The sequence below is a fragment of the Mirounga angustirostris genome, unplaced genomic scaffold, assembly GCF_029215605.1.
Source record: "Mirounga angustirostris isolate CCGP_5_RB_7025 unplaced genomic scaffold, mMirAng1.0.hap1 SCAF_8, whole genome shotgun sequence".
NCBI classification, from domain to species: Eukaryota; Metazoa; Chordata; class Mammalia; order Carnivora; family Phocidae; genus Mirounga; species Mirounga angustirostris.
Genome location: NW_026991716.1, coordinates 41,181,807 through 41,193,169, shown reverse-complemented (window position 1 = coordinate 41,193,169; position 11,363 = coordinate 41,181,807). Strand labels below are relative to the sequence as shown.

Below are 11,363 nucleotides of genomic sequence, written 5' to 3'. Positions count from 1 at the left end.
ACGGAAGCAATTAGGAAGAAAAGATTATGTCAGAACACAAATATTCATAGGCAAGAAAATAACTGAAGCTATAATGCTTTAAAAGACATGATGAAGGTTCGTAGTTGAATTTCTGTGAAATACTTTATAATATTTGACGTCACAGGAGTGGACGTAAGCATGGATGATAACTCAGTTTTCTTTCCTAAACAGCTGAAAACAATGTTAAAAATATATATAACAAGACTTCATATACTGAAGTAATTGACTATTGTATTAAAGAACTACATCTATAGCACTCAAATTGAGAGCACAGGACAGGCAGCTCAATAGTGGGGGTACAAGATTTAAAAATTAGGAACAGGCCAAAATCCTAAGGAAAAATAAAAATAGGATCATCCAAAAACAACAACAAACCACCCCGTGATATAGGAAAAGATTTCCATTATAAAAACGCGGTCCTTAAATGCCTGAATTTGGTAAAATGAGTCTGGCGATGGGAGTGAGGGGTATTCATGGTGGACCATCGTCGTCTCGCACCGCCTCTCCAATGACTTTGCTGCAGAGGCAGGGCGGGGAATGGTGGTGCTCGGGAGCTTGCAGAAGAGCTGGGAGTCTCACGGTCCCAGGGACACCCCGGCACTGCGGTCCCTTGGGGGAGCAGGTCTTTTGGGGCTCTCCGTTTCCCTTCCCCATCCTAAAAGCACAATCCGGTTAAGACTCCGATTCACCCCAGTTCCTAGACAGAAGCTTACACAGGACAATCTCTGCCCTGAAGCTGAAAAGAAACTTCCAGTGTAAGTCACCCAGCCGCTCGAAAACCCTTGCCCTGTCAGCTCCATTCTTAAATAGAACGGCCTGGCCCTCGAACACCCTTGGATTCTCAGCTCAACTCCACTGCTCTCCCGGCAGGGCCCGCTTCGAGGCCCGCCGCCCGGATCAGGGTCACCCGCCGCCAGGAACGAGGGGGCGGGTGCGCTCCACGACGCCCCGCCCCCGGCGAGCGTGGCGGAAGTGGCTTGCTCGGGAAGGGAGACCACGGCCACCTGGCCGAGCGCGCATGCGCCAGTGCCCGCGCAGCTAGTGGTGGGGGCGTCTGCAGCGCTCCCTCCTCCGGCTCCGTAGCCCCCGCCCCACGGAGAGTCGGGCTCACGCCATTTTGTGCCCCCCCACCTCTGCCCGGGCCGAGCCACCTTCTCCCTTTCTACCCTCTCAGCCCTCCACCCCGCCCCTTTCCAAGCGTGTCCCGGCCGCCGCAGCAGAAACCGCACCATCTCTCCCCACGTTCTCCACGCGGGACGTGCCGCCGTGCCTACAAGTGTTCTTTAAATCAGAGGTTGTAGGGGGTGCGGGGGGCGGTGCGGGGCGGGCGGGGAGAGGTCTGCGAACCGGGAGGGACGGCGCGTGGCGAGCCCCGCGTCTTTGGGCCCCGGTCCCACCCTGGCCCCTGCCCGAGGGCGGCCGCGTGGGAGGAATGGGCGTTTGCGCTTAAGGGCTGAAGGGAGGACGGTCGTGTGAGGCGCTGGCCGGCTCGGCAGCCGGTCCTCCCGCCGAGCGTGGAGCTGGCTCTTGACTCCTCCCCGTCGGCGGGTGGGCGTGGGGCAAGGGGAGCTGGGCCGGCCAGCGGGAGCTGGCGTGGCTGGGGTGTGTTGGGTACCTTTCGCGCGTCCTGTAGCTAGTGTTTTGCTGGGAAGAATCTTTACGGAAGGAGATTGCTTTATGGGCAGGGTGGAAGAAGCGTTGGGTAGCGTTAGGAAACGTGTAGCATCCAGGAAAACGAAAAGCTCCGCTCTTCTCTGTGGGCTGTGCCCACATTTGTGACCCCTGGGGAAATTATTTAGCCTGCTTTTGGCTGGGTGTTCCGGTCTGTAGATGGGGGTAGTAATAGCCTAGTTTAGCACCAGGCACTGATCAATTACATGTTAAGTGTAATTCATTTTAGTCTCTATGTTTCAAGAAATTCAGAATGACTGTGACCCTGTTTTCTAAATTAAAAATCAAGACGCTTGAATGTCCTATAAGCGAGAGTAGATTTATAGGAACAGTGGAATGTGATATCTGACACTCAGAGGCGACACTGACATGTGTTGTTAATGTACACGTGGATAAATTAGCATACCTCCGTGAGGCTGATACAAACTTTAAACTGTTTCGTTTGAAAGAAATTAGTATATATTTATCTGGGTGGAAAGGACCTAGGGTTTTAGCCTATGTTAGGAGTCAGAACTTTGGAAATGGAATTGAGTGAACCGTGCAGTGATTTACTTGAAGACCAAATTGAGGGCGGAACTCCTGGAATTTCTGGTGGATGTTTCAGAGAGACAGGATTTGACTATCAACAGTTTTTTGATGGTACTTTGCAAAAAGAGAATGCACTTCATTATTGCAAATTTCTTATCTCTGGGAATATTTAAGCAAAGATCTAGAGCAGCCAAAGCCTAAGCAGCAATGTCCAATACTGTAGAACTTTCTGCCATGATGGAAATATTCTGTAATCTGTGCTGTACTAATATGGTATGCACTGGCCTCAGGTGGCTCTTGAGCACTTGAAATATGGCTAGTGCACTGAGGAACTTAATTTTAAATTTTGTTTTAATTAATTTAAATATAAATAACCACAAGCGGCTGGTTGCTGCCTTATTGGACAGCCTTAAGCTTAGAATTTAGACTTTGAGATCCCTTCCAATTCTTGATTTGGTTGAGTTTTAAGTCAAAGAAGACAGCTCTTGGAACTTTTATTGCCTTAGGGAATCATAATTATATTCAAATAATGCCTTTTGCTCAAATACTATAGTTCAAAGCATGGGTCTGTTAGTACTTATTTACAGCTTGACAGATTAAAGCAAATCATTCTTTTTACTCCTTAGGTTGTACAGCTAATGCCAGATTCATCTGGAGAGCCATAGCAATACTATCTGGCATTTCCTTTAATCATTATTGTACCATATTGTGGCCATGGATTTTCACTGTCTTTTATCATTTTGGTTAGGTTTAGTGAAAACTTTTCAACTTTTTTGTTCCTGAAGTTTTTTTCCATTTGAAAGGTGGTGTTTTTTTGTTTTATAACTTCTGTATAGTAAAGCAAATTGATAGTTTCTAGTAGTAACCTTTGAGCATTGGGCCATTTTATTTTATTTTTTAAAGATTTTACTTGAGAGAGAGCTCTAAGTGGGGGGAGGAGCAGAGGGACAGGGGAAGCAGTCTCCCCACTGAGCAGGGAGCCTGATATGGGGCTTGATTCCAGGACCCTGAGATCCCGACCTGAGTGGAAGGCCGACATTTAACTGTCTGAGCCACCCAGGTGCCCCACATTGGGCCATTTTAGAAATAGTTTTGTGGTTATTGGTATTCAGAACTTTTGAAGAGATAGTCTGAAACTTGGTGATATTTGTTAGATTTCTTTCTTTGATATATGTAGATCTTTTTTTCCCTTTTTTTTTTTTAAAGATTTTATTTATTTATTTATTTGAGACAGAGAGAATGAGAGAGAGAGAGCACATGAGAGGGGTGAGGGTCAGAGGGAGAAGCAGGCTCCCTGCCGAGCAGGGAGCCCGATGCGGGACTTGATCCCGGGACTCCAGGATCATGACCTGAGCCGAAAGCAGTCGCTTAACCAACTGAGCCACCCAGGCGCCTCTTTTTTTCCCTTTTTTTAAAGCAGATGTCTATAAAGTTAAGTTTGAGAATAAAACATAAAAAAACCTTTTTTTATAGATAGCACCCTTAACTCTGGCCTAGTGTCTGTAAAATGGTGTCCTTGATCTCAAGGCTGAAGATACTCGCTAGATCTGGGCCAAAAACTTAAAGCTCATGGATTAAGCATATACAGAGAATAGCCTATAACATACAAATCAAAATGGGTTGCTCTTATATAGGATGATTATATACCCCATCTTCTCTGCGACAGTCGTTGTTTAGGGCCTGTTTGTCCTGGCATAATTATTAATAGAGCCCCTTTCATATAAAAAATGTCCCAGTTGGTACCACATAAAAATATCACCCTACTTTTATTCTTGTTGAAATTTGTAATGTGTAATTTTAGGAGGATTAACCATATTGCAGTCTCACAAAAGTACTAAAGTACTGAGAGAATTATTGCTTGTGTGCGTAAATAATAGATAAGATATCTGGAATAAGGCCAGCAAGTGACCTGTCCATTTAAGCCACTTGTAATTACAAATTTTTGCTTCTCTCCTTATATTGAATGGAAATCTTGGGCAGGTTGATTTTTGTTTTTTTCTACATAAATGATTTTTTGGTATAGGAGGCTGCAAAGAAAGTCAGACCATGTCAGTCAAATCAGAAGACTTGAGTATTCTTGTTGAAAATAATACCCATTTTATTTTATGGTGAAGTTGACTAGTGAAGTAGGTCAGAAATCTGTTTATTATGCATTTAGAATGTTCAAGAAGGATTTTGCTTATAGTTCACTTAAATAGTAAAGAAAAATACTTCAGCCAAATGCATTATTGTAGTAATTTATACTGTGGTAGGTAAAATGTTTTATTGGGAGTCAAACACACTTGGTTTGAGTCCTTACTCTGCTGAGGATTAAAGGAGGTAATCCATGTGATGCATTGCGTACAGCAAAGCACATAAGAAGTAAGTGCTCAATAAATATTAGCTGTTTTAGCCTTAAGTTTATTAATTTTTTTAAAGATTTATTTATTTATTTGAGAAAGAGGGAGAGCACAAGCAGGGGGAGTGGCAGGCAGAGGGAGGGGGAGAAGCAGGCTCCCCGCCGAGCAGGGAGCCCGATGCGGGGCTCGATTCCAGGACCCTGGGATCATGACCTGAGCCGAAGGCAGTCGCTTAACCAATTGAGCCACCCAGGCACCCCTTAAGTTTATTGGATAAAGGATCTAGAAGAGATATTGACGTTTTGAGATACATTGTGGATAGGTGCAATAAGTTCTTAAAACTAATTCTGAAAACCTCAGGTTCATCCTTCTGTACCATATTCTCTCTTTGTGACTTCAGTTAAAGTATTTAACCTCTCTGAGCCTCGATTTCTTCTTCTGTAAAATGGAATAAGTATCTCAACTCATCTTAGCCTTCTCACAGGATTGTTGAAGACTTCAGAAGAGAATTACACAAGTTGTCTTGCTTTACAGATATTTTATTATTTAATTAGTTTTGTCTCAGCTTGTCAACCTACTATCCCTAGTAAAGACTGACCTTAAATCTGCAAAAGTTGTTGTGTATTTTTATTTGTAAAACAGTGTAGGGTATTATAGGCACTACCTGAGGTTGCTCTCTTTAACAATACTGTAAATCATGGTATTGGTGCTTTACTGATCTGGTTGCAATATATTTTCTTTTTTTTTTCCCCACTATTTATTTATTTTAGTGGGGGCGGGGCAGAGGGAGAGAGAATCCTAAGCAGGCTCCACAATGAGCACGTAACCCGACTCAATCCCAGGACCCTGAGATCATGACCTGAGCTGAAACCAAGAGTGGATGCTTAACCGACTAAGCCACCCAGGTGCCTGTGATGTATTTTCTGCACAAAACAACTACGTATTACTGCTAAGGGAGACCCAACATTTTAATGGACATTTGATGTATTCCATCTACTGTGCAAAATGCTGTATCTCATTTGTTTATCCACACATGTCATTCCCACTTAATAGGTGATACTGATGAGGCTGTTCCTTTCTGGAATGGTTATGTCAGTTTTTTCGTGTTATACTACTGCCTCTGATAATATCTGGCTGATAGTGGATATTGAAGGTTAAATAAGGCAATGAATATGAAAATAGCATGCTATCTGGCATATAGTATGTAGTAGCTGCTGAAAAAAATGGTTGATCATTAAATTCATAGGGCAGTAAATTGAAAGAATTTATGTGAATGTACTTTATAAATGCAAAATACTATACAAATATAAGTTATTTAAAAATCTTGAAGTGTACTCTTGTTGTTTTAAATGCTATAGAGGTCTTATGACTGAAGATTGTGTATTTCACTTCTTTCATATTATTTGCTTTTAGATCTTTAAAGGACTACTCCTAATCATAACATTCCTTCTTTGAGAATATAGATGTTTAGTGATAATACTTTGTGATATGTTTTTAAGAAACTGTAATTTTGCTTGGATTCTTCTTTCTTTTTCTTCTTCTTTATCATCATCATGATAATGAACTGAGTGCTTTCTACGTACGGGCACTGTCCTGAGTGCTTTATATATATATATTCCTTCATGTAATCTACAAGAGGAGTACACTTTTAACCTGTATTTTAAAGATGAGGGAATTGAGGCAGGGAGGTGATGTGACTTGCCCAAGGTCACATGGTAAGTGTTCGAGCCTGTATTTGAACTCCAGAGCCCAGCTATTAACGCTAAACTGTGAGTTGGCATAGGCAGATATTTCACAACAAAGTTCACTATGACAAACACATTGTGGAGGTCTTGTGAGTTAATTATGATCAACTTTTATTTGTGTGTTCCTTGTGGGATAGTAGAAAGAACTCTGGACCAGAAGTCAGGGGACCTCAGTTTTAGTCCCAGCTGTATCACTAAATAGTGATGTGTCCTTGGGCAGTTCAAGAAACCCCTCTGGACTTCAGTTTCCTCACCTGAAAAATGAGGGATTTGGATGAAATTAGTTTTTTTTAAACTGTAGTTCTGAACCTCAGATGTCTTTGGTCCCCCTCCCGCCAATCTGTATAGTTATAGTTTTGTCTATTATAATTGTTTATCCATCTGCCTCAGATCTACTTTCAAGCAAAGACTTCCTGAACTTTTAAAGTCATCAGTCTCTAAGATAACTTAATGACTACTTACTATGTGTACAACTTCTCAGTAATTTCACATTATTTTAGTGTGTTAAAGGAGATAGGCATTGTTTACAAATGAAAAAAACTAAGGCACTAAAATGGGAGATTCGTGAATTTTTGTAAAAATACGTATGTACATGGACAGAATATTTCAGGTTATCAGCTACCTGGGATCAAAGCCTGATTTTTATTAGACTTGTGACCTTTAACCACTTTTTATTCTCGCTTTCCTCATTGGTAGGGGGATCATGACATGCCTTGTAGGGTGAGTGTGAACAAACGTGAACTAATGTAGGTGAAAGTCCTTTATAAATTCTGAAATGCTTATACAAATTCAGCTTTTTTTTTACATGGCAAAAGCAAATCTTTTTAATCACATGAACTATGTTTTTAACCACATCAGATAGTTTATTGACTTGTTTATATTTAAAATAGACTCCTCATAAGGTTAAATATTTCTAGAATGTGAATCTAGAGTGGTAGAGAATCTCGATGTTTAAGAGAGCTCCCTTTTTGACATCCTTGTCAAATACTCATACTATTAAAAATATAATTGGATAAAAAATTTTGCATTTATTTTATCTGAAAAGTTAACCATTAAGTCACTCAATTGTATGATATTTTATGTAAAAAAAGTGTTTTAATATGAGAAAAGTAAGCTTGCCATTTTGTCAGGGTTTGAATGTGAGGTATTTGAGGATAATTTGGTATGCACATTTGCAGTGCTCCTCAAGACCTATTTTTGCAAAGAATAAAATTTTTTTTTGAAACTCAATATTTCCCTAAGAGAGTACTGGATATGAAAGCACTTGAAATAGAAACCTGTATTAATCTGAGACTGAAGAAGAAAAATGTAATAATAAAACTTCACGGGTCTCTGAGCAGTCTGTCACTGGCCTCCTATGTCTGTAGGTTAAAAAGAAGTAGTTGTTTCTGTAGCCAACTAGGATATGTAAATGCACTGTTTCTATCTGCCTATTGGGAATTTTCATAGTTTATAGATGTTTTGATATTCTTTCAATTCAGATAGATTTTTTGGATGCCTGATATGTGGGAACCACTGTCGTCTTTATAACACTCCTCTGAGAGAGGCAGAAATTATTCTTGACAGATGGGGAAACTGAACTTGAGAGATTAGTTGGGCCTTATTTTAAGATTCTACTGTATTGATTAATTATCCATCTTAGCACAACCCTGTGAGCATGACTTATTTCAGTTTTCTGCCTTATAACATCTGTCGTAAAACTTCTACAGGATTTCATCTCCACTTGAATGTCTAATAGTTGTCTCAGACTCAGTAGGGCTCAAACTGAACTCCTGGTTTGTTTTTTCCTTTTCAGTTTTCCTGATCTCAGTAAATGGCACACCATCCAACCTGTTGCTCAGGCCCCAACTTCAACATCAACTTCAGAGTCATCTTGGACTGCTTTTGTTTCATACCCCATGTCTAATCGATTCATTAGCAATCAGCTCTGTCTTCAAAATATATTCCAGAAGACTCATCACTTCTCACCATCTCCACTTGTTCCACTAATTCAGGCCACTGTCCTCCCTTGTCTAAACAACTTCAGTAACTCTCTCACTGGTCTCCTTGCTTGTACCTTTGCTTCTTCATAGTATAATGTCACAGCAGTGAGAGTTAGCTTTTTAAAACCTAAAATATTTCAGGAGCGCCTGGATGGCTCAGTCCAGGATGGCTCTGACTCTTGATTTTGGCTCAGGTCATGATCTCAGGGTCATGAGATCGAGCCCCGTGTTGGGCTCTGCACTCAGTCAAGAGTCAGCTTGGGATTCTGGCTCTCTCCCTGTGCCCCGCCCATCCACTGTGCTTGTGCATGTGCGCGCACATGTGCGCGCGCGCGCGCTCTCTCTCTCTCTCTAATAAATAAATCTTAAAAGAAAACCTAAGATATTTCAAGTCTCTTCCTTTGTCACAATTCTCTAATAGTTTCACATTATATTCAACTAAAATTTAACCTCCGTGGCCTAGAGGGCTTTTTATCATCTGGCCTCTTGCTGCCTATCAGACCTTATTTTCTACTGCTTATCCCCTTTGTTCTCTTCACTTGAGCCACATTGGCCTCAGGATCTTGGTACTTTGCTATTCTTTTTGCCTGGAAGTTCTCCAGAGCTCTCTCCTGGGCTTTATTCAGATCTTCTATTAAATGTCACCTCCTGGTTGAAAACAACTTGTTTAATTTGTTTTCATAGCATTTGTCACTACCTGGTATTATATTTATATGCTCATCTCCAGCATTATATTTATATGCTTGTTTCCTGTATTATAACATCTTTTTGTCTAGCTCAGTCACGACCATATCCCGAGCTCTTAGAACAGTGTTTGGCCTGTAGTAGGTGCCCAGTAAATAGTTAGGAATGGATAAAGCCAATGAACAGGTGGTGCATTGGCTTTGAATAAGGAGGTGCCTTGAATGTCCTAGGAGGGAATCAGGAGAAGGTACAGTGGCTTTGGTAGAGCTGAGTGGAGAGAGTTAGTAAATAAAGGCTTTTCATTTCTTTGTGAAGGAGGAGGTACAGATGCAGTCATCTGCCAACAGTTGGGGAAGTTTATTTTATTAATAAACTAAAATAATGTGTGTGCACTGAAATATTTAATGTTAAACAAAAGGATTAGTAAATGAAAACATCAGATGATAGGGAAAGGAGAATTCCTGATGATCATGAGTCTGGGAAGTCTTGGAGATATTGAGCTTAGGTTGGGCTTTTCTAGGCAGCTAGGATTTGGAGAGGAAACAAAAGGTATCGTAAGTAGGAAGAATTATAGGCTAAAGGTTCAGAAGAACCTGGGATGGTTTGGAAGATAACTGGATATTTGCTTTGACTGCTATGGGAAAGGAGACTGCAGAGGTCCTGTGGGACTGATTTTAGACAAGTTTTGTCCTCCAGGTGAAGGAGAAATTTTGGATGCTTTGAGTAGAGGAGTAACAAATATTTAGAATGAGTACTCTGGAGATGGTGTGCACAATTAATTAGAAAGGTGGGAGATGGGTTTAAGGTGAGATTGAAAAGGAAGAGATTGCATTAGAATTGCTTTATTAAAAGAAAATATGCCAGGAGCAGATTGCATGGATGTCGTCAGGAAAGGAGCTGGTGAATCAAAAATGCCTTGGATTTTTTTGGACTTCTGTGACTGAGGAGTGATGTTGCTCTTAATAGAACTGGGAATGTTGGACAGGGAAGCAGGTTTGGTGGGGGAAAATATACCAGGAAATAGTATAATATATTACAGAGAAGAGTTTTTCTGTCTATGAATATGAAGCCTTTGATAATTATATTAAAAAGGTGATTCTCTACTTATAGCTAATAACTTGCCATTTTGATCATTGGGTGTTCCTTGTGAAAACTTGTAGCTTCTTATCCATACTTATTAGAATCAAAGTGATTTTGGTTAGGAAGTACTTATTCCTGTTCCAGTAGTCTTTAAGAAAAATAATTGCTCAATGAATGGTAAGGAAGAATGTTTATTATCATATTGCTTTTTATGGTGCTTCATAATTTTCAACATACTTTCACTTCTGCACTTTGATTTTATAGTAATCCAGTGGCCTATGGATAGTTCAGATGTGCTATTCACTTACCTGTTTTTTGTTGTTGTTTAATGCAGTTAAATATGCTTTATTTTCAGATTGTAACAAGTATTAAATTTCAGGACAGTTTGCCCATAATAATTGACTGGGTCTTAGCTCCTCCTCTTGTCTCATAGTATCTTGGGCATTATCTCTAAACTCATTCCATTGAATATATCTGATCTGTTAACTTCAGTAGGCTATAAGCTACTAAATGGCATAAATATGTCTTTCTTATCTTTGTATTCCTTGTTACACCATACAGTAATTTGATCATTCACGCAACATTTACTGAGAATCAGCAGTGGTAGGCAGCATATTAGGTATTAAAGTTACAGAATAAACAGTGTCCTGTCATTAAGCAGTTAGCAGTTCGAGGACAATGAAATAGTTAACACTGTAGTGTGAGAAGTGCTATGATTGATGCAGCTTATTTTAGGTTCTGAACTCATTTAATATGGGGTAAGTGAATACAAATGATTTTTAGTTATGAAAATACAGTTAGCAGTTTCAGAAAAATTGCTGTTGATTTTGAAACAGTTATAAATTATGTGAATCATCTGTTCTTGGGTTTATTCATGGTATGTTGCTTCTCTTTTAGCAGGTAATTGTATGGACTCTTGAGCTTTATACCTTCTGAAGTCCACTTGAAATGGGGCATATATAAATATATTGGAATTACCATTGTGTTATCCCAAATACTAGGTGTAGAAGTTTTACCATTTTGTACACTTAATTTTTAAAATTTTTTACATTCTCAGTGATTGAATGATCATTTGGCATTATTTTTCACAGCAGGAGAAATTTACATCATAATGTAACTTGAGTTTTTTGGTTTTTTTTTTTAAACAACAGAACCAGAATGCAGTGTATAATAGTGTTGGCTTAACCATAATTGCTTCCTGCCTTTGGAGTTCTATGAAAATGAGAATGTTCTGATTGTAACAGTTTTCTATTAATTTATATGATGTAGGATGTTCAGCTTATGCGTGATTGGAATTGCAACTGTGTATGCTC

The 11,363-nt window shown here is 40.0% G+C and overlaps 1 protein-coding gene across 6 annotated transcripts in view; it reads left to right on the top strand.

The window, feature by feature from the left end:
- The first annotated feature begins 1,038 nt into the window (after positions 1-1,038).
- The window catches only part of SUPT3H (SPT3 homolog, SAGA and STAGA complex component), a 562,051-nt gene continuing 551,726 nt past the window's right edge, over positions 1,039-11,363 (top strand). For 2 of the 6 annotated variants that reach the window (XM_064597675.1, XM_064597674.1), the window contains exon 1: positions 1,039-1,315. The gene's annotated coding sequence lies outside the window, so the exon portion shown is untranslated. The remainder of the gene's footprint in view (positions 1,316-11,363) is intronic. The other 4 variants (XR_010413639.1, XM_064597677.1, XM_045866967.3 and 1 more) reach the window with 2 other exon arrangements.